Source organism: Nicotiana tomentosiformis, chromosome 1 (genome assembly GCF_000390325.3).
Source record: "Nicotiana tomentosiformis chromosome 1, ASM39032v3, whole genome shotgun sequence".
NCBI classification, from domain to species: Eukaryota; Viridiplantae; Streptophyta; class Magnoliopsida; order Solanales; family Solanaceae; genus Nicotiana; species Nicotiana tomentosiformis.
The window spans coordinates 15,905,288-15,927,916 of record NC_090812.1 but is presented as its reverse complement, the minus strand read 5'-3'; the positions used below and the strand labels follow the sequence as shown (position 1 = coordinate 15,927,916).

General features: G+C 41.7%; 1 long non-coding RNA gene across 1 annotated transcript; it reads right to left on the bottom strand.

Moving 5' to 3' along the window:
- Nucleotides 1–13,116: 13,116 nt before the first annotated feature.
- On the bottom strand, nucleotides 13,117–21,973 carry LOC138893420 (uncharacterized). The gene is made up of 2 exons (XR_011408889.1): nucleotides 21,485–21,973; nucleotides 13,117–13,391 (listed from the first exon to the last, which is right to left on the bottom strand). It is a non-coding gene; the product is annotated as an uncharacterized lncRNA (long non-coding RNA).
- Nucleotides 21,974–22,629: the final 656 nt, after the last annotated feature.

The following is a 22,629-nucleotide window of genomic DNA, read 5'->3' as shown; positions in this document are numbered from 1 at the left end:
ATTTGGGTTGTTGGCATATACCCTTCTTCCATCCGACCATCCAACATTTCTGTTCTGAAGGAGGATTGTGATTTTCATGATATGAACATTATTGCTCCCGAACTGGTAGAGCGAGTAACCTTCTCTAAGAAGGGTTTCATGTACGTTTACACGTACCCATTTACTTTGGATGCGTTTTCTTTGAGTGGGGGGGATTGACCCCGTGATTTTGGAGCCATGCCACAAATACCAGGTTTGCTTGGCTCGCATGATTCATCTCTACTTCCCCAAGATTTTCCGTGGGGGAGTAATAAATTTTAACAAACATGGCCACCATGATTTGCTCACCAACATGGATGACGACAACGACCGTGGGTGGGCAGTTTGTCGCTGTTGCCACTAGGGATATCATCCTGGCCATACAACTCCATCTTTCCCTGAGTCCTGGACTCCTACTTGTAAGTTTAAAGCCTGTCTTTTTTTCTGAAAAAAGTTATTTCATGTTGTTGTTGATCCTCTCTTTTTATTATTGTAGCAACTCGGGTCACCACCAATGGTTGAAGGCTTGGACCAGTGGGTTCAGAAGATTCTGGACATTACCACGCCTGAGACCCGCCGGTGGAAAAACCTGGCTCCCAAATACGGGTGGAAGGCCAAAAATCATGGTAAGTTGACTCGTGAAATTGATTTTGTCCTCATCTCATTTTTGTGCATAAGAAAATTGGTTAACCTCTTTTTTCGTTGAATTCAGGTCTCCCGCAGGGCTCTGTTACCATCCCTGAGGAGGATGTTTTGACTGATCCAGTGGAGGCTGCGAGGTTGCTGGAGGAGGCTTTCACCCGAACTGGCGCCATCGGATCTGCTTCCGGTGCAAGCGCTTCCTCTCGGAGTCCTCGGCCGGAGAACAAGCAACCAAAAAGGCGGTGTTCTTCTTCGGCCAAGGGCAAAAATAAGAAAGTGAAGAAAGCCGCACCCGAGCCTGCCGCAACCACTATGGTTATCAACGATGATGGGAAGCCAGTGATAAAGGGGTTTCCCTATAAAGGAGACAACGACCTTCATCAGCTCAACAAAATTCTCAATCTGAAGAGCTTATAACCTCAACCGAGGACGATGCCCAAGCGCTCTGGGAGAGTTTGACTTGGTGGAGAATGCTAATTCTCTCTTTCCAGTCCTAGTTGTTGCTCCCCGTACTATGAGGCTGAGTACCGGGCCTCTTCTGTCTTCGGTTGGTGAGCAACCAACAATCAGCAATGCCTTTGCCGCAGCTGCTTCCCAACCCACAATACCATCAGCTTCATCTCCTTCCATGTCAGCCATACCTTCGTCACCAGTAACTACTACATCACCCTAACCGGTCGCAGACACCCGGGAGGAGGATGTCCCTCATCCCCAGTCCCCAGACCATGGGAATTTGGGGCACAACTATGATAAACTTGCTATGATAGAGTTTCTAACTTAGGCTTTGATTCAGAGGCTAATTTCTTTTCTTCCGAAGGTCTTCAGAAGTTGATCCTCGATAAAGAAAAGCTTAAGTCCGAGCGGGATCAACTGTTGGCCGAGAGGGACCAAACCGCTGCTCGCCTCCCGATGTTGGGAGCACAAGCTGCTGAAGCCGGTGAGTTGGAGGCTCAGTTGCAACAGAGCGAACTGGAAGTGATGGCCCTCAGCCAAGAAGCCTCTCAGTTACATGTACAGTTTCAAGAAGCCAAAGCTAAATGGTCTGAGGTCCAAAATGTTGTGCTTGCTGCTGCCGAGCGCGAGGTTGCCTCCACTGAGAGATTGAATAACTTGGCAGCAGCCTTGAATTCTAAAGCTGAAGAGGTTGCTGCTGTTGAGGAGAAGCATGCCCAGATGAAGGATAAGTATAAGGGGACCATGGAACACAATAAGTTTCATATAGCCATTATCCGTGATTTTGATCTTCACCTTAGCGCCGCTAGATCCGAGTGGGATGGCCTTTCGAGCGAGGTTGATCGGCTTAAATCAGAACTCCAGCACCAAGCGGATTCCCTCATTATTGAAAAAATACATTCTATATATAGCATGGGGAGAAAAACCTTGAAAGAGGCCAAATCAGGTGTCATTGATGTTGATGCCAAAATCGCCAAGGCCCGAGAGCTGGAGTCAACTGCTAGAAGACACCTCCCGGCTCAACCCGATACAACTGACTTTTATGGTTTTGGTTCTGAGTTTTCAGGAATCGAGGAGGAAGTTGAGGAGGAGGAGGATGAAGGCCAAGATCACGAGTCGATGACAGATACACTTACTTCTCCTGGGGGTGCAGATCATAGGCGGATCCAGGATTTAAATTATATGGGTTCAACTTTTAAAATTTTTAGCATTGAACCAATTATATTTTTTAAGTTATGGCTTCATATCTACTATTTTTATAATTTTAGTGAATTTTTACATATAAAATTTTACTTTGCGTCAAAAGTTATGGGTTCAGCTGAACCCATTGATACTACACTACATCCGCTGCTGGCGCAGATGCTTCTTTTCCCCCGAGTTCTGGGGGCGATATAGCTTAGTGTTTTGCTTTCTTTTCATATTTTTGTACTTGTGCTGCTTGGCACGTTTGATAAATAAAAGTGCTTTTTGTTTAAGCATTGCGCAAATTTTACTTTTTTTGCGTCAAATTATTCAAGATTTCAGGTGCATTTTTCCCCGATAGAATTTGGGTTCTAGGCATAAACACTTCCAGAACCAACCCTTTACTGTGAGGGTTTCTTAAGAGAGGGCCCTTTTATCTTTCTGGTGCTCTTGAAGAGGATGTCTCCTGTTCATTCCGGCACTAGCATTTGAAGCACTTGATTAAGTTTCAAATGATAAAATCAATTCATCGTTTGGACAAGAAACAAGATAAAAATAAAAAGACTTTATTTTATTCCTTCTATCTTCAAAAGTACATAAGCATTCGTTTTGATATTCGAAAAAAAATTGCCATTACATGTGGCTAATTTGTGCAACTTGTTTCTATAGGGCTGGCTGCGCAGTCCCCAATCCCGATGAGACACTTTTGTTCCCGAATTTCGTAGTCCCCGTTTCTATGGAAATCAGGTTGCCATATTCTCATATCATCCCCCCCACTCCCAGTGTTCGAATGTGACGAATGCGAATTAGAACACTGGAAGTCTTTCTCCTTTTAGGATTCCACAAATGAATGGTTGGATAATCTTTGGTCCGGTAGCAACCTTCGTTTCTAGTTAGAAACTTTGCTACTGAGCCAAATATTATCTAACCATCCCCCAGTGGCTTGTAGGGAAGGAGCACTCGTGAACGATTGAATAGCCTTCGATCTGATAGCAGGTTTCGTTTCCCATTAGGAACTTTGCTATCGAGCCAAAGACTATCTAACCATCCCGCAGTGGCTTATCGTGTTTATGCCTTGTCATTTAAAGATCATATTTTTGCCAATGGAATTTCCTTCGTAGTATGTTTTTCATTGTTGCCTCATTACAAACCTTGCCAAAAAACCTAACTGGGACAAAAACTGGACGAAGGAAAAAAGAGTGTAGCACATACTTTCAGTGTAAGCGGTGCTCATCAATAATAATATCTTTTGCGGTGGGCCACATTCCAGTTGCTTGGAAATTTTACTTCATCTTGGGTTTCTAGTTCATATGATCCTTTCCTGGTGACAGCTGAAACCCGGCAGGGGCCTTCCCACGTCGGACCCAGCTTCCATGTGTTGAGCTCTCGGGTGTTTTGAGTTACTTTTCTTAAAACCAAGTATCCCACTTTGAAATAACGGAGATTGGCTCTTCGGTTATAGTATCTTTCCATTCTTTGTTTCTGGGCCACCATCCTTATATGTGTCAAGTCCCTGCGTTCGTCGAGCAGCTCTAATTTGACTAGCAATGCTTCCTCGTTAGATTCTTCATCCGCCCGGAAGTACCTCAAGGTAGGTTCTCCTACTTCCACCGGGATCAGAGTTCTAGCTCCGTATATGAGAAAGAAAGGTGTCTCTCTCGTGCTTGACTTGGTCATTGTCCGGTATGCCATAACACTCCCGGTAACTCTTAGGGCCACTTGCCTTTGGCTACTTCCAATCTCTTTTTGAGATTTTGAATAATCACCTTGTTCGTCGACTCCGCTTGGCCATTTGCGCTCGGATGGTATGGCGAAGATGTAATTCTTTTGATTTTCAAGTCCTCAAGGAATTTTGTGACCTTTGCGCCTATGAACTGTGGCCCGTTGTCACAGGCTATCTCCTTCGGTATTCCGAACCGGCAAATTATGTTCTCCCACAGGAAATCGACCTCTTCATGCTCGTCGATTTTCTGGTAAGGACCTGCTTCAACCCACATAGAGAAGTAATCAGTTAAAATCAAAAGAAATCTTATCTTACTGGGAGCCGGCAACAGCGGACCGACTATGTCCATCCCACATTTCATGAATGGCCATGGCGATAATACCGAGTACAATAACTTTGTCGGTTGGTGTACCAACGAAGCATGGCGTTGACACTTGTCGCATTTCTGAACGAACACCTTACCGTCTTGTTACAACCGGGGACAATAGTATCCCCCTAACTAATTTTAACACCAACGGGTTTGAACCTGAATGATATCCACAGATTCATTCGTGAACCTCCCTAGAAGTTGTAACGAGCTGCTTCGGTGTTGAGTTCCCGGGATGCCTTTGGGTACTCGGGCAGTTTGTCGTACTCAAGGTAGTCGATGATTTCATTTCTCCAGTCACAGACCAAGTTGGTCGCATTTGCTTCATAATAACCATCCACATCCAATACCTAGTGCATAAATTATACGACCGTATTGGAATATGATCCCTTCATTTCAACGGACGAGTGCAGATTGGGCAGTGCATCTGCTTCCGTATTTTTCTTCTCTTGGGATGTGGGTGATTGACCATTCCCTGAACCGTGAGAGCAGAGTTTGAACTTTCACCACATATTGTAGCATGCGTTCCTCTTTGGGTCGAAGATTCCATATACTTGATTTACCACTAGTTGGGAATCACATTTGATTTCAATGACCTCAGAGTCTAGTCCTTGGTCCAGTTCAAGTCCTGTAATCAAAGCATCATACTCGGCATCATTGTTAGTCAAGGGAACAATTTTTATGGCCTGCCTCAGGGTTTCTCCCGAGGGCGTAATTAAGACTACCCGAGCCCGGACCCTTTTACATTGGCAGCTCCATTTGTGAACAAGGTCCAAACTCCTGATGTCGTTTTTGATAATATCACTGCTTCCTTGGTAGCCAAAGGCAGTAATCCGACCACAAAGTCGACCACAAAGCCGGCCAAAACTTGTAATTTGATTGCAGTCTTGGATTTATATTTGATGTCAAATTCACTCATTTTGACTGCCCACTTGGCCAGTTGACCTAAAAATTCAGGATTGTGAAGGACATTCCGCAGGGGAAATGTTGTCACCACGGCTACCGGGTGGCATTGAAAGTAAGGCCTATGTTTTCGAGCGGCGACTACGAGAGCTAAGGCTAATTTTTTGAGGTGCGGATAGCGAGTTTCCACTTCCGTTAAAAGTTTGCTAACATAATAGATAGGAGATTGCGTACCTTCGTCTTCTCGGACGAGAACGACACTTACCTCTACCTCCGAGACCACTAAGTAAATTAGCAATTGTTCACCTTCTTCCGGCTTTGATAGTAACGGATGGCTTGATAAATACCATTTCAGATCTTTTAGGGCCTGTTGGTATTCCGGAGTCCATTTGAAGTTGTTATTCTTCTTCAGAAGTGAGAAATAGTGATGGCATTTTTTCGAGGACCGGGAAATGAACCTGATTTGAGCGACCAGTCTTCCGGTTAGCCTTTGGACTTCTTTCACGTTTGTCAGCTGGTCTAGAATGTCTTTGACGACTTTAATTTTTGTCGGGATTGACATCGATCCCCATTTGTGACACCAAGAAACCTAAAAACTTACCGGAGCTAACTCCGAACGCACACTTTTCGGGGTTAATCTTCATGTTGAACTTCCTTAGGATGTCAAAGGTTTATTGAAGGTATTTAAAATGGTCACTTGCGTTCAAAGACTTAACCAGCATATCATCTATGTAAACTTCCATTGTTTTTCCTATTTCCTTTTCAAACATTTTGTTCACGAGCCTGTAATAAGTGGCTCCGGCGTTCTTAAGCCCAAAGGGCATCCCATTGTAGCAATATGTGCCAAAGGTCGTTATGAACGAAGTTTTTCCTAATCATCTGGGTTCATTTTGATTTGGTTATTGTCACGACCTCAAATCCAACTAGTCGTGATGGAACCTAACCCAACCCGTTAGGTAAGCCAAATAACAATAAGTATAATTTATTAATAAAATTAATAGCCAAAAGTGAAATAACTGAAGCTTTATACAAGTCATGAGCCACTAAGACTTGGATTTTACAAAAGAAAAACTGAACTGAAATAATTACAACATCTGTTTGGATTGTACATGAATAGAATTAGAATCTAAAGCTACCAAGGACAAGTGATAGCCATAACTATAATGCAAGTACATCTTCAATGACATCTTCCACCTTACACAGCAACAACAGCTCCAAAATTTACAGGCAAAGTGCAGAAGTGTAGTATGAGTACAACTGACCCCATGTACTCAATAAATATCCTAACTAACCTCGGCGAGGTATAAGAAGAAAGAACTATAAATGATACTTACCAACACTTGTACAATTTATAATTTCAACAAGTATAGAACAAATATGTAATCAAATCATAAATTCAGGTAAAACCACTTTGATGCTCACAATTCTTTGTCTTAAAGTGTTCTGCTCAGTCAACAATCCAGCATATAAGGAAGATATGCAAGTAAATCAGGTAAGCAATCATGGAAATCCGTTGCGTCATGCAACTCGATCCAATAGCAATAACCAGCTCTCCTAGAGCTCACATCAACCAAAAACCCAACGGTTTCTCACAATTCGCATGTACACCATCAAGTGAGAAACATGAGAGGGTGACCCTAGGGGGACGGATCCGTATCCACATGCTGCATGAAAAACTCACGTGCTGCATGGACAACTCACGTGCTAATAATATCAACTGCACAGAAAACTCACATGCTATAATATCAATATCTGGATCCGCACGGATAACTCACGTGCTGCACGAACAACTCACGTGCTAATAATATCAATCCGCACAAATAACTCACGTGCTAATATCACAATCCGCCCGGCATGGTCACATGCACAATATCATAATTCGCCTGGCATGATCACAGACATAATAACACAATCCACCAGGTGTGGTCACAGGCATCCAGTCCAAATCATATCACACAGAAACAAGTATACAAGAACACAAATATCATATTTCATGCTCCTGGACTGGTATAATTACATGCAAAAGTGTAGGCATGTGCAATGTGTGCTATCATAGCTCAAATCGGTAATTTATCATAAAATTAGCAATTACAAAGTTTATTCAGGGACTTAGCCTCTTCGTAACTTCAAATATGGCTTAAATAGTTCACAATAATGATACAAATATGAGAAATATTATAGCTTAAAGCTTAACTGTCAACTCTAGGCATATCATACCCTAAGCACTACCCCGAGCATGGATAAATACCCTGGTGCACGCACATGGATCAAACCCCTACATATGCACACCCATAACACGTAGCTATCACAAATAATTCAGGCAACTGGTGCCTCAACCAAGTTTAGATAAGATACTTACCTCAGACAAGCCAAATCCAATACCGAGCAAGCCAACCAATACTCTATAAATGCCATCCCGTGCGTACCGACCTCCGAACGGCTCGAAACTATCCAAAAGCAACTCACGAACATCAAACAATGCCAAAAGGAAACAAATCAAATCGATAAAGGTTGAATCTTTAAACAAAAGCCCCAAAGTCAACAAAAAATTCAAACCCGGGCCCGCACCTCGAAACCCGATAACCCATTCAATTACGAGTCCAACCATACTGGTTTCACTCAAATCTAACTCCGAATCGATGTTCAAAACTCAAAAATTCACTTTATGAAATTTTAGGCAAACCCCCCAAATTCCTTTTTGAAATTCATAAGCCAAATGCCAAAACGAAGATAGATTCATGAAATATAATCAAAACGAAGTAGAGAACTCTTACCCCAATCCATGTGGTGAAAATCGCCTCCAAAATCGCCCAAATCCGAAGTCTCCAACTCAAAATATGACAAAAAGAACCAAACATCGATACATAATGAGTGTTCCCAGAACTTTCCCATTTGCGGACAAAATGCCGCACCTGCGGCCTCGCATTTGCGAGCTAAAACGTTGCATCTGTGACTTCAGCTTAAAGAACCATGATTGCACATGTGGAACACCTTATGTGCCTGCGACCCCACAGAAGCGTATGCACCACCACAGAAGCGGACACCCAGCCCACGTCCGCAGAAGCATTCCAGATCCCCCAGAAGCGTTTACGCATCTGCGCTTTTTCGTCCGCCAAAGCGAAACTCACCAAGACATATCTGATTCGCAGAAGCGAGAATTCCATCGCATAAGCACATCCGCACATGCGGTCAATTATGTGTAGGTGCGATGAACTAGCCCTAGAACTGTCAACATGACCAAAATAATCCGAAACTCATCCAAAACACTTCCGAGCCTCCTCGGGACCCCGTCCAAACATGCCAACGAGTGACATAACATAGCAGACCTACTCGAGTCCTCAAATCACAAATAACAACATTGACATGACGAATCGCACCTCAAACCAAACTTAATGAACTTTTGAACTTTCAACTTCCAAACCTCGTGTCAGAACCATATCACTCAAATTTTGCATACAAGTCCCAAATGACATAACGAAGCTATTCCAATTCGCAAAACCACAATCCAAACTCGATATCATCAAAGTCAACCCTCGATCAAACTTATGAACATTCTGAACCTCCAAATTTCTAACTTTCGCCAATTCTAGAAATATCCAAATGCAAATCCGGGCATACGCCCAAGTCCAAAATCACCATTGAACCTAACCGAATCATCAAAACTCCGATCCGAGGTCAAATACTCAAAAGTCAAATTTGGTCAACTCTTCGAACTTAAAACTTCAAAAATGAAATTCATTCTTCCAAACTAATTCCGAATCACCTGAAAACCAAAACCGACGATTCACACAGGTCATAATACATTATAAGAAGCTACTCAAGACTTTAAATAGCTGAGCAGAGTGCAAATTCTCAAAATGACCGGTCGGGTCGTTACTCCCTTATTTAAACATTTGTTCGTCCTCGAACGTGCCCAGAGTCGTTCCAAAGACATCAAATCGCCATGTAACCTTACCATGCACATACCCAGGGGTGATCCCATGTCACCCTAATCCATGTAAGACTGACAACACAACATAACTGAAGATTATTACTTCAACCTTAGTCTGTAAACCTTAGAACCCAATTTCCAACATCCCAAATTCCTTATAAGACCCGAATCTCGCATCTACACACTGTATAAGTCTGAACAAGCTGTACCAAGCCATATCCATAACTCAAGATGTAATCACATGATATACCACATAACTAGCATACTCATAGCAACAATTCCCGATCATAGTAGCTGCTCAAAATAAACCCAATACCGGTAATAACTGCGTATAAAATAAAACCCCATTCGAAACTTTCGTTCACTGCCGATGATGAAGGAAACATGCAGAAACTCATAACCACACATAAGATCAACAATTCATGGAGCTCTCTCTCTCTCTCTCTCTCTCTCGTCCGACAAGAACCAAAGCCAAATCCTAAGCTGACTTCCAATATTATTCTTCCAAACATACAACAAATCAAATCCAATAGTATCCATTCTAGGTCCAATGACCTTATCTCATCAAACACAACTACTCTATTGACACGTCACACCAATACAACCTAAGGCCACAAACCGTGCAATTCATGTAACAATAAGCAACAATTCAAACGTACTCAAATGAGAAAACCATCTCGCAAGCTCAACAAGTACCACCACAACGCAATGCTATGAACCCCATCACACATAGTAGAACCGAACACACAAATCTAGCTCAAAAGATCATATCTCAACATAACTCTGCTGCCACGCGTGACCCCATCCAAACAACGGTCATATGCAATACCTCAAGCCACAATACTCAAAATCAACAACCACACGCAATTCGACATCAAGAACACGAAGTGCATGACCATAACCATGAAGAAGAGAATAAATAATATACCATAACCCGAGAGGACCCTAACCAAGGCGCAATCAACCATTCAACACCCCAATAACTATTTTGCTCGAATTCCGCTACAAGGCCCAAATAGAACTGCATCAGGTGTACATATAACCAATAAATCACACTCGTAGCATAGAAGAGTAACACATAGAACATATCAGAACACGAACAAGCTCAACTCTAACCGAATGTCACACCTTTTAGCAATAACAGTGCTGAGTCAATATGTTCGACCCGGTGTAGAATATACATCCTCATTGGTCCTACCAATGGGCCCCCAAATCAACTCCGGTCATCCCTAAATGGATAATTGGCCCTCCAAAAGTCCACAATGACCTAATCATAGCACGTACTACCATCTAGATAACTTTGGCCACATCTTCACAGTCCACAACCACGAAATAATCCGCTCCTGAGAACTCTTAGTCTCCAAATCCATAAAACACATAAATTACCATAGCCGATCCCAACTCAACCACTCAAGTGACTGACACCTCCTTCATACACAATCATCCCTATGAGAAATATTTCTATAATTCTTTTATGCCATATAGCGAAATCTGAACATCAGCAGTCGATCAACCAGGCGAGTACCGCAACGCTAATGAAGCATCCGTAAGTCAAAACATAGTGCACCTTCTGAAGTGTGCATCCTTCTCAGGCAATACCAAGTAGTAATAGCATTTATCTAATCATTTGAAACCGTCCATGTTGTCTAAGAATTCATGACCTTCCCTTCAAAACTGAACCATGACCTTACACAAGCAAATCTAAATCCCACAGGACGCACCACATCTATCATGCTATCATATGAAAAGCACGAGAATCTCAATATCAACTCTGAGTCACAAGCAGAATACATACCCGCTCAGTCAGAAACCCTCCACTTGATCCTATCCAGGAGAAAATCATAATACGTCTCATACCCCTCATACCTGTAGATAAATCTATATCAAGTTATGGCTGAAATCGTTTAGAACACTTCGAAATCCATTTGCACATAACCAAGCTATTAGAATTGAATCCCTCTAACTCAACCAAGTCACGCAGGTCACCAAACCCAAAAGTATTGCTATAAAACACCTGTAGAGACTCACCACATCATAAGTATCCAAAGAATCAATCATATCCATTACTGTGTTGATCCAACCTACTACCAAGATGTCCTATTTCTACGAGTTCTTTCTGAATTACCCTCAATTTGACACTTCTCCTTGCCAGAACACCACGATCCTTACCCAAAGCTCACCACAAGGGATCCTAGCATAAAACCACACCACACTAAGTCCCATAAGCCGTTGTATTCCCTCTCAGCACCCTAAAAGTACCACAATCGAGTCCCCCACTCTGAAGAGACCTTATGTGAATCTAAAATTGTTCCCTTGACCTTCCTGATATTGAAATGTAGAATCCATAGTGAAACAGAAATACTACAAGCCCCGAGACCATCCGATGCAAATCTCAGATTCTAGCCATATACAAATCCGAAAAATTCTCAATTGCTACATATAAATCTTGAATCTAGTAGAACCTTCTCGAGAGTTATCCACACTACTCAAATCTCAATTGCACCGCCCAAACGGGCCGAACAACTTGTTCCCCATTAGCACGACAACACCCAAAGAAGTAACCTCGCCTTAATGCAACCGAGCAAATTCCTACTCCATGCGCACTACATCCTTCACGAATAACAACTTAATCAATCCATTATTCCCATATACCCATAAAGTGTAATACACCATGCATCAGAAATTTCCTTGCTTAAGTCATTCTAAAAATCAGCCTCTACAAGTCATAACCAATCCACAAGTATGCCTCAGATCAAAACCAATACAACACGTAACCATGCAATTAAATCATTGATAGCAGACTCCCCCACTTGGATCATAGCCATAGATCAAAACACTCGATAGCTCACAATGCCCATACTCTATTACTGCCATAATACCACTGTGATATTCAACTAAATCCTTCATAAGCCCATGTAACACAAACCATATAATACCTCAAATCATCTGCTAAGCTCTCATTCATCCTCGTGGCGGTCAGGTCAACTTTCTCAACCAATCCAAACTCAAATTGCAACAAGGACACCCACTGATAGAAAAGAAAGCATCCACACAACATCATAAGGATCACACATCTGTAGATTACCCCGCAGGTGATAACCACCTGCTTAGCCTCAAACTGACATCTCTCTATACCCTTTCATAGCCACAATTACTACGCAATCACTTAATCTTTCTGAGTCTAACCTCATCAACAAGACATGAAAATCTACTTCATTCCACAAATGAAATAACATAAAAGAATCTCTCAAAAACCTTTATAACTCAAGACTGTATGACACATCCACAGAAAACGAGCATCCAATAGTCCTTTTCACATCTCAAGCAAACTCTTCCCGTCACATTCAAACCATCTAAACACATCCCGCAGTTACATCCTACTCATCATATAGCCATCCAACCACTCACCGAGCCACCAGTCTCATTCATAGGGACACTACTGGACATAGGAGTCCAAAATCAATGCTCACACAACTAAAACTACCGAGCCTAAGCTGCGGTCCAAATTGGGCCTCGAGTCCTCCAGACTAGCCCATCACCAAAACACACAAAATACACCTCGCACCTCATCCATGTAATCCACAAGCCGTTGATGTACAGCTGATACCGAGCGCTCACATGTGTATACGAGTGAGTGGAAGGAATTCAAAGAGATACACTTCAAGCTGAATCAATGTTGCATGATAAGGAAAGAAAGATGGGAAGTTTATCCTAAATGACCTGTAGCCTCTCGAAGATAGGTATGGACGTCATCATACCGATTCGCAAGACTCTACTAGACACTTGCTCATGATTTGTAGAACCTATGAACCTAGAGCTCTGATACCAACTTGTCACGACCCAAAATCCAACTAGTTGTGATGACACCTAATTCAACCCGCTAGGTAAGCCAAATAATAGTAAGTACAATTTGTTAGTAAAATTAAGAGTCAAAAGTGAAATAACTAAATCTTTATATAACTCCCCAAGGACTGGTAGTACAAGTTATAAGCTACTAAGACTTAGATTTTACAAAAGAAAAACTGAACTGAAATAATTACAACATCTGTTTGGATTGTACATGAATAAGATTGGAATCAAATGCTACCACGCACAAGTGATAGCCATAACTGGAACGCATGTACATCTTCAACGCCAGCTTCCACCATGCACAGCAACAACAACTCCAAAATCTGCACGCAAGGTGCAGAAGTATAGTATAAGTACAACCGACCCCATATACTCAATAAGTATCCTAACTAAACTCGGCGAGGTACAAGAAGTAAGAACTATAAATGATACTCACCAACACCTGTACAGTTCATAATTTCAACAAGTATAAAACAGATATGTAATCAAATTAGGAAATTCAGGTAAAACCACTTTGATACTAATAATTCTTTGTCTTAAAGTGTTCTGCTCAGTCAACAATCCAGCATATAAAGAAGATATACAAGTAACTCAGGTAAGCAGTCGAGGAAGTTGCAAGTAAAGAAGAAATGCAATAACCAAATATCAGTCTGTTGCGGTGCGCAACCCGATCCAATAACAATAACCAGCTCTCCTAGAGCTCACATCAACCAGAAACCCACCGGTTTCTCACAATCCGCCTGTACACCATCAAGAGAGAAACATAAGATGGTGACCCTAGGGGGATAGATCTGTATCTACACGCTGCACGAAAAACTCACGTGCTAATAATATCAACTGCACGGATAACTCACGTGCTATAATATCAATATCTGGATTCGCACGAATAACTCACGTGCTAATATCACAATCGGCCCGGCATGGTCACAAGCACAATATCATAATTCGTCCGGCATGGTCACATGCATAACAACACAATCTGCCCGACGTGGTCACACGCATCCAGTACAAATCATATCACACAGAAGCAAGTATACAAGAACACATGTATATGATGGATAAATATCAGATTTCATGCTCCTAGACTGGTATAATTACATGCTAAAGTGTAGGCATGTTCAATGTGTGTTATCATAGCTCAAATTGACAATTTATCATAGAATTAGAAATTACCAAGTTTATTCAGGGAATTAGCCTCTTCGTAACTTCAAACATGGCTCAAATAATTCATAACAATGATACAAATATGAGAAATATTATTTCTTAAAGCATAACTGTCAACTCTAGGCATATCATAGCCTAAGCACTACCCCGAGCATGGATAAATACCTCAGTGCTCGTACATGGCTAAAACCCCTCACATATGGGCACCCATAACACATAGCTTTCACAAATAATTCAGGCAACTAGTGCTTCAACCAAATTTAGATAAGATACTTACCTCAAACAAGCCAAATCCAATATGGAACAAGCCAACCAAAACTCTACAAATGCCATCTCGCACGTACCGACCTTCGAACGGCTCAAAACTAGCCAAAAGAAACTCAAGAACATCAAATAATACCAAAGGAAACAAACCCAATCGATAAAGGTCGAATCTTTAATCAAAAGCCCCAAAGTCAATTAAAAATTCAAACCCAAGCCCGCACCTCGGAACCCGACAAAACTTATAAAATTCAATAACTCATTCAATTACGAGTCCAACCATGCTAGTTTCACTCAAATTTGACTCCGAATCGATGTTCAAAACTCATAATCCAAATGCCAAAAACGAAGATAGATTCATGAAATATAATTGAAACTGAGTAGAGAACACTTACCCCAATCCATATTGTGAAAATCGCCCAAATTCGAAGTCTCCAACTCAAAATATGACAAAAACAACCAAACTTTGATATGTAATGAGTCTGCCTATAACTTCAGCATTTGCGGACAAAATGTCGCACCTGCGGCCTCGCATTTGCGAGCTAAAATGTCGCATATGCGACTTTAGCTTAAAGAACCATGATTGCACCTGCGAAACACCTTTTGCGTCTGTGACTCCGCAGAAGCGGACACACAGCTCACGTCCATTCTCGCAAAAGCATTCCAGACCTCGCAGAAGCGCTTACCCATCTGCGTTTTTTTCTCCTCAGAAGCAGAACTCACCAAGACACCTCTGATTCACAGAAGAGAGAATTCCACCGCATAAGCGCGTCCGCACCTGCGGACAATTATGCACAGGTGCAATGAACCAGCACCAGAACTGCCAGCATGACCAAAATAATCTGAAACTCGTCCTAAACACACCCGAGCTCTCTCTGGACCCCATCCAAACATGCCACAAGTAACATAACACAACACATACCTAGTCAAGTCCTCAAATCACACATTACAACATCGAAATGGTGAATCGCACCTCAAACTAAACTTAATAAACTTTTGAACTTTCAACTTCCATACCTCGTGCCGAACCATATCAAATCAACTCGGAATGAGCTTAAATTTTGCATACAAGTCCTAAGTGACATAAAAAAGCTATTCCAGTTCTCAGAACCACAATCCAAACCCGATATCATCACAGTCAACCCCCGGCCAAACTTATGAACATTCTGAACCTCCATATTTCCAACTTTAGCCAATTAGTGTCAAAACCTTCTAGAAATATCCAAATACAAATCCAGGCATACGCCTAAGTCCAAAATCACTATCAAACCTAACGGAATCATCAAAACTTCGATCCGAGGTCAAATACTCAAAAGTCAAACTTGGTTAACTCTTCCAACTTAAAGCTTCAAAAATAAAATTCATCAGAGTCAACCCCCGGCCAAACTTATGAACATTCTGAACCTTCAAATTTCCAACTTTAGCCAATTAGTGTCAAAACCTTCTAGAAATATCCAAATACAAATCCAGGCATACGCCCAAGTCCAAAATCACTATCAAACCTAACGGAATCATCAAAACTTCGATCCGAGGTCAAATACTCAAAAGTCAAACTTGGTTAACTCTTCCAACTTAAAGCTTCAAAAATAAAATTCATTCTTCCAAACTAATTTCGAATCACCTGAAAATCAAAACTGACAATTCACACAGGTTATAATACATCATACGAAGCTACTCAAGACTTTAAATAGCTGAACGGAGTGCAAATACTCAAAATGATTGGTCGGGTCATTACAGTTGTACCCGAAATAGGCATCAAGGAAACTCATCAACTCGTGCCCAGTCGTTGCATCAATCATTGATCAATGTTTGGCAATGGGAGCGAGTCTTTTGGGCACGCCTTATTCAAATCCTTATAATCTACGCACGTGCAAAATTTATTATTCTTTTTATGAACTACTACTACTACTACTACTTTAGCTAGCTAGTCAGGATACTTTACCTCCCAGATTGAACCGATATCAAGCAATCGAATTACCTCTTCATTGACAAACCTGTTTCTGACCTCAGCGATTGGGCGCTTCTTTTGCCTTACCGGAGAAATGCTAGGGTCTAGGCTTAACTCGTGCACGGCCACCTCTAGAGGGATACCTATCATATCCGTGTGCGACCATGCAAAACAATCAACATTAGTTTTAAGAAATTCTATAAATCCTAACCTGAGCTTGGGGTTTAATCTTGCCCCCAAATGGAACTTCCTTTCTAGGAACTTTGCGAACAATGCCACCTGTTTGAGTTCTTCCGACGTGGATTTGGTTGTGTCTGTTTCTTCCGGTACCTGAAAGTACTTTGGTACCTTATAGGATTCTGACGGCTCCTCCCCTTTGTCATCTTCGTTTGATTCAGAAGCGGTCATCAGTTCCTGTAATTGTTATGCCGCGTGTTCCTTCCCTTTACTGTTTGGAAACCGAGATCGCGTTCATCTCCCTTGCCGCCGGTTAATCTCCTTTTATTTGTTTGACTCCCTCTGGAGATGGAAATTTTAGAAGTTGATGACATGTTGATGGCACAACCTTTATCTCGTGTAGCCATGGTCTGCCAAGAATAATGTTGTAGACCATGTCGCCATCTACTACTTCAAACAAGGTAGACTTCATGACCCCTTCGGCATTTGTGGGTAGCAGGATCTCCCCTCGGGTTGTCATACTTGCTAAGTTAAATCCGGCGAGGAGTTTTGTAGCAGTAATGATGCTTCCGGTTAGCTTGGCTTACTCTAGCACTCTCCATTGAATGATATTGGCTGAACTTCCTAGGTCCACCAAAACACGTTTAATTTTAAAATCTAGAACATTAAGAGGAATTACCACGGCATCGTTGTGTGGCGGTAGGAGTCCATCGGTATCTTCTTTTGTGAATGTTATATTGTCCTCGATGACTTCCTGAAGTCTCTTGCTATGAGTCACCGACACCTTTGTCTTTTTTGCTGTCGAGAAGGTCACACCGTTGAACTCGTTTCCCCCAAAAATCATATTGATGGTTTGTCGGGGAGGGTCTTCACCTATCTTCGAGGGCTCTAAGTTATCCTGGTTACGGCCGTAATTGTTGTTGGCCCGGTCGCTTAAGAACTCTCTCAGATGGCCATTTTTCAACAACGACACCGCCTCATCGCGCAGATGTCGGTATTCCCCAGTCCAGCGGCCGTTAGTTCCATGATACTCACACCATAAATTGGGATCCCTCTGGCTGGGATCAGATCTTATCGGCCTCAGGAATCGTGCTTCCTTAATGCTCCTCATCGCCGATACCAGCTCCACTATGATGACATTGAAATTGTACATGGACAATCTGGGATAGGTGGAATCCTGGGAGCCTGATACCTCTTTGTCTTGCAATGACCTGTTATTTGGCCTCGGTCAATGCTTCTATCGAGAGCGAACCTGTCCGCTGACCGAAAACCTCTACCGCATTTCATCCCTTTGGTAGGGCAGAAACCAACCCTTAGAAGATCGCCGATCTGCGTCAAAATCATCCTTCAACTTATCCTTGTTCTTTTCTTGATCCCGACCCTTGGTTGATGTGGGGAAATCGAGTTGGTCGTCTTCTATTCTTATCTTTGATTTGTAACGGTTGTGGACATCTGACCATGTAGTTGTCTAGAACTTGAGCAATCTTTCTTTCAGTTTCCAGGAGGCGTCGGAGCTCCTTGGGTTCAACCCTTTAGTGAATGCCTCAGCCACCCATTCATGCGGCATGGCCAGTAGCCGAATCCTTTCTTTCTGAAACTTGGTCACGATCTCCCGCAGCAATTCGGACTCTCCTTGGGAAATTCTGAATATGTCGGCCTTACGGGCTTGTAGCTTCCTGGCCCCGACATGGGCCTTGATGAAAGAATATGCAAGCATCTCGAAGGAATTTATTGAGAGCTCGGGTAAAAGTGAATACTATGTCAGGGCCCCCTTCGTGAGGGTTTCTCTGAACTTCTTCAGCAGGACCGACTCAATATCGTGCGAGTCTAAGTCGTTTCCTTTCACCGTCGTTGTATAAGAGGTGATGTGCTCCTGAGGATCCGAAGTTCCATTATATTTTGGTACGTATGGCATTTTTAACCTCTTCGGAATCAACTCTAATATTGCGCTCGGTTTGACCAGCAACTAGGTGTATTTCTTTGAGTCTGGGCCCTTCAGCACTGGTGGTGTACCCAGAATTTGGTCCATTCGAGCGTTTATTTCCCTCATAAACCGCATGAGCTCGATTTTAAAAGGATCATTACCGTTATTATTACTAGATCCGCTGTCGATCCCCCCAGCCTCGTCTAAGCCAACCTCACCCTTCGGGTGTTGTTATATACCCTTTGTGCTATTTGATTTGCGGGAGCACTGGGAAGAACTGGACGTCTTCCATTCATGTTGTTGGAAGCACCCGACGACGCTTGCTTCAATACAGTCATGGCATGGTCTTGCCGTGAGAGATGGGCCATGATAGCCTTTTGTTGTTCCCTTAGGATCCTCACCGTTTCCGCAACATGCTTGCCTTCAGCATCATCAGGAGTTGCTTCCCGTACATGTCAGGGATACCGCCCCCCATGAACTGGCATGACTACGCCCTCTTCATTACGGGTTTCACTGATTGATCCTCGTGTTGAGACGGATTTTCCTATGCCTCAACGTTATGTGCGATGTTGACGTCGTTATCTTCCATCTTTTACCATTTTTGCTAAGAAATAAATAATCAAACAGATTAGTAATAAATGCAAGAATCAACTCAATTATGCAACTGTCTAAGTCCCACGGTGGATGTCACACTGTTTACCCGTAAAATGGTACAGTTAAATTTATAGCGTGATTTATAGATAAGTGAATCGACTTGATCTCAAAATGATAAATAAATTAATAAAATGCAAGACTTAGCGTTGAAATTGAGATAAAATAGCAAATAACTTGGTTCCGGGAGCAGGGCTTCTGAAGGCAGCAAATAAGAGTATCGTAAGACAGAAAATAAAGTATTATAACTTGGAATAATGTGTAGCATAAGTTTGTCAGAAAATTCGTGTCTTACAATGGCTGTTGAAGTCACTATTTATAGCTATACCTAGGGAACAAGGTCCTAGGATCAAGTCACATATGCGATGGAGAAGAAGGGAGGCAGACCTTATCGAATAGAGAAGAGTATTGATTTTCTATCTTGTATTGATGAGTGTTGATTACAAGATGCAGGATTTTGTGGCCCAAGGTATACATGGAGTGATAATAGAGGATCACCTAAAACTATATGGGAGAGGCTCGACAGACTCTTGTTTAATATAGAATGGTTGGATGAATTTTCAGAAACTTCAGTGGAGCATTTAGCAAGAGTTTGCTCAGATCATGCACCTCTTCTAATCAATTTGAAAAAGGCTTCTACAATACGTCCTAAGTATTTTAAATTCCTGGACTTTTGGACTAAAGATGAATATTTCTTATATGTAGTGACTGAGGAGTGGCATGAGACAGTTCAGGGCAATGCTCTATAGACGCTGCATCAGAAGTTAAAAAGAGTGAGTAGAAGATTGAGTGTATGGTCGAGGCAAGCATTTGGGGACATATATGAGGAACCGAAAAGGCTTGAAAAGCAAATAAATGACCTGGAGACAATGCATATTATTGATACTACACCTACACATAGAGTAGAGCTAAATGAAGCGCGAAGTATGTGAGGTTTTAAAAAATACAAGAAGAGGTGCTAGTACAAAAAGAAAAGGCACAATGGCTGGAGGAGGGTGACAGGAATACTGCATACTTTCATAGTATTATAAAAGGACGAAGGAAAAGATTATCCATATTGAAAATACAAGATGATGATGGGCAGTAGAGAGAGAGAGAGAGAGGGAGTCAAATTGCAAAAGCAGCTATAGACTACTTTCAGAAGATTTTTAATCATGGAGTAGCCTCAGATGACTTCTCTGTACTAGAATGCATTAATCCAAAATTCTCTGAGGAGGATAATGAGATGCTAACTACTATTCCGACCTTGCAGGAAACCGAAGATAGTGTATTTTCCATTGATCCTACTAATGCTCCAGTACCAAATAGACTGAATGCTATATTCTTTCAGAAGTGTTGGCCAATTATTGCAGAAGATGTGCACAATGTTGTACTGGAGTTCTTTAATGGGGCAACTATGCCTAGATTCTTCACTCATACTTGCTTAGTCATGCTACCGAAGGTTGAATTTCCACAGAAGTTGTCAGACCTCAGACCAATCAGTTTATGTAATGTGACTAGAAATATAATATCCAAGATTTTGAATGCGAGACTTCTGCAAATACTTCCAAAGATAATTTCAGCAAATCAGCCGGACTTTATCAAAGTGAGACAGATATCTGAGAACATAATGTTGGCACAGGAAATCATAAGTGGCATCCAGAATCCTCAAAGATGCGATAACGTTGTCATGAAACTTGATATGGCCAAGGCATATGATAGAGTATCGTGGTAATATCTTTATCAAATGATGAGGAAACTGGTATTTTCAGAGCAATGGGTAGGTTTGATTCGAAGGCATATATCATGCAACTGGTATTCAATTATTGTTAATGGCCAGATACATGGTTTCTTCAAGTAGGAGAATGGCTTAAGGCAGGGGGACCCTATCTCACCCTCATTATTTGTTATCACTGCTGAGCTTTTGTCTATACTATTGAATAATTTACATAATAATAAAGACTTTACTGATTCTATATAAATAGAAGGGGACCGCAGGTGAACCACCTAGCATTTGCAGATATTATTTTATTCTCTAGTGGTAGAAAGAAAACAATCAAACTATTGATGAATACATTGGCTACCTATGAGGCTACATCTGGTCAATTAGTAAATAAGGCTAAAAGTTATTTCTTATTGGCTCCTGGTGTGATGGACAACATGGGTAGCGGAATAGTAAGATGGATTGGAATGCAACAACGAAGTTTTCCAATTAAATATTTGGGGTGTCCATTATTTGTCGTAAGAGAGAGGATTTCCAATTACTCTGAGATGATTAGCAAGATAACTATAAGGATAAGAGGTTGGCATACCAGGTTGTTATCTCCAGGAGGTAAAGCGGTTTTGATTAAATATATACTCCTTGCTCTCCATGTGCATTTGATTTCAACAGTACAACCTCCTAAGGGGGAAATAGTTCAAATTGAGAAACTCATCGCCAAATACTTTGGTGTTCAATGGATGGGTCAGATAGGCACCATTGGATTTCTTGGTCTAATCTTTGTTACTCACATGTAGAAGGCAGAGCTAACTTTAGGTCGTTACATGATACTTGCAAAGCATTTTCTGCCAAGATATGGTGGAAATTAAGGACCGATAATTCTTTGTGGAGGAAGTTTATGATGTCCAAATATTGTGAAAGATATCACCCTGTAATAAAGAAACCAGGTAAAAGGGCATCACACACCTGAAAACAGTTATGCAAGATTAAAGATAAAGTAGAGGAATAACTGGTATGGCTAGTGAGGGGTGGCAATGTCTCTTTTTGGTATGATAATTGGACATCAATTGGTCCGCACTGTAATTTTTTAGGGGAAGAAAATAGACCCAGAGATATCAAGTTGAGAGAGGTCTTCATCAATGGTGAATGGTATGAAGAAAATACTGGATTAATATGGCCAGATGCGGTCAAGATTGCACCATTGAATGTGAATTTAGAATTGTATCCTGGCAAGCCTGACATGCCAATATGGTCACCAGATAGCAGAGGTGAATTCACAATATCATCTGCATAGGGCATATTTAGACAAAGAAGGGGCATCTCAACTACGGATTCTAAGATATGGCATAGAGCTGTTCCTTTTAAAATGGCTTTACTCACTTGGAGAGCTATCCATGGTAGATTACCTATGGATGAGAGAGTCGCTAGGATAGGTTTTGCACTGGTAGCTAAGTGTTTATGCTGCAGGACACCATCTCCAAAAACTACTGAGCATTTATTTTGCTCGGTAACTTTTGCAAAATCTGTGTGGGCTGATTTTTGTGCTCCTTTTGGTATTGATTGCAGGAATACTCAGTTGTTACAACTGCTACTTTCATGGTGGAACATCAGAGTGTTAAACACAGTTGCTTCTTTTATTACCAAGGTGTTACCACAGATTATGATATGGGAATTGTGGAGGTCTAGATGTGCAAGCAAAACCTTTCATGTATAGTCAAACAGAAGTTTGGCCGTGTT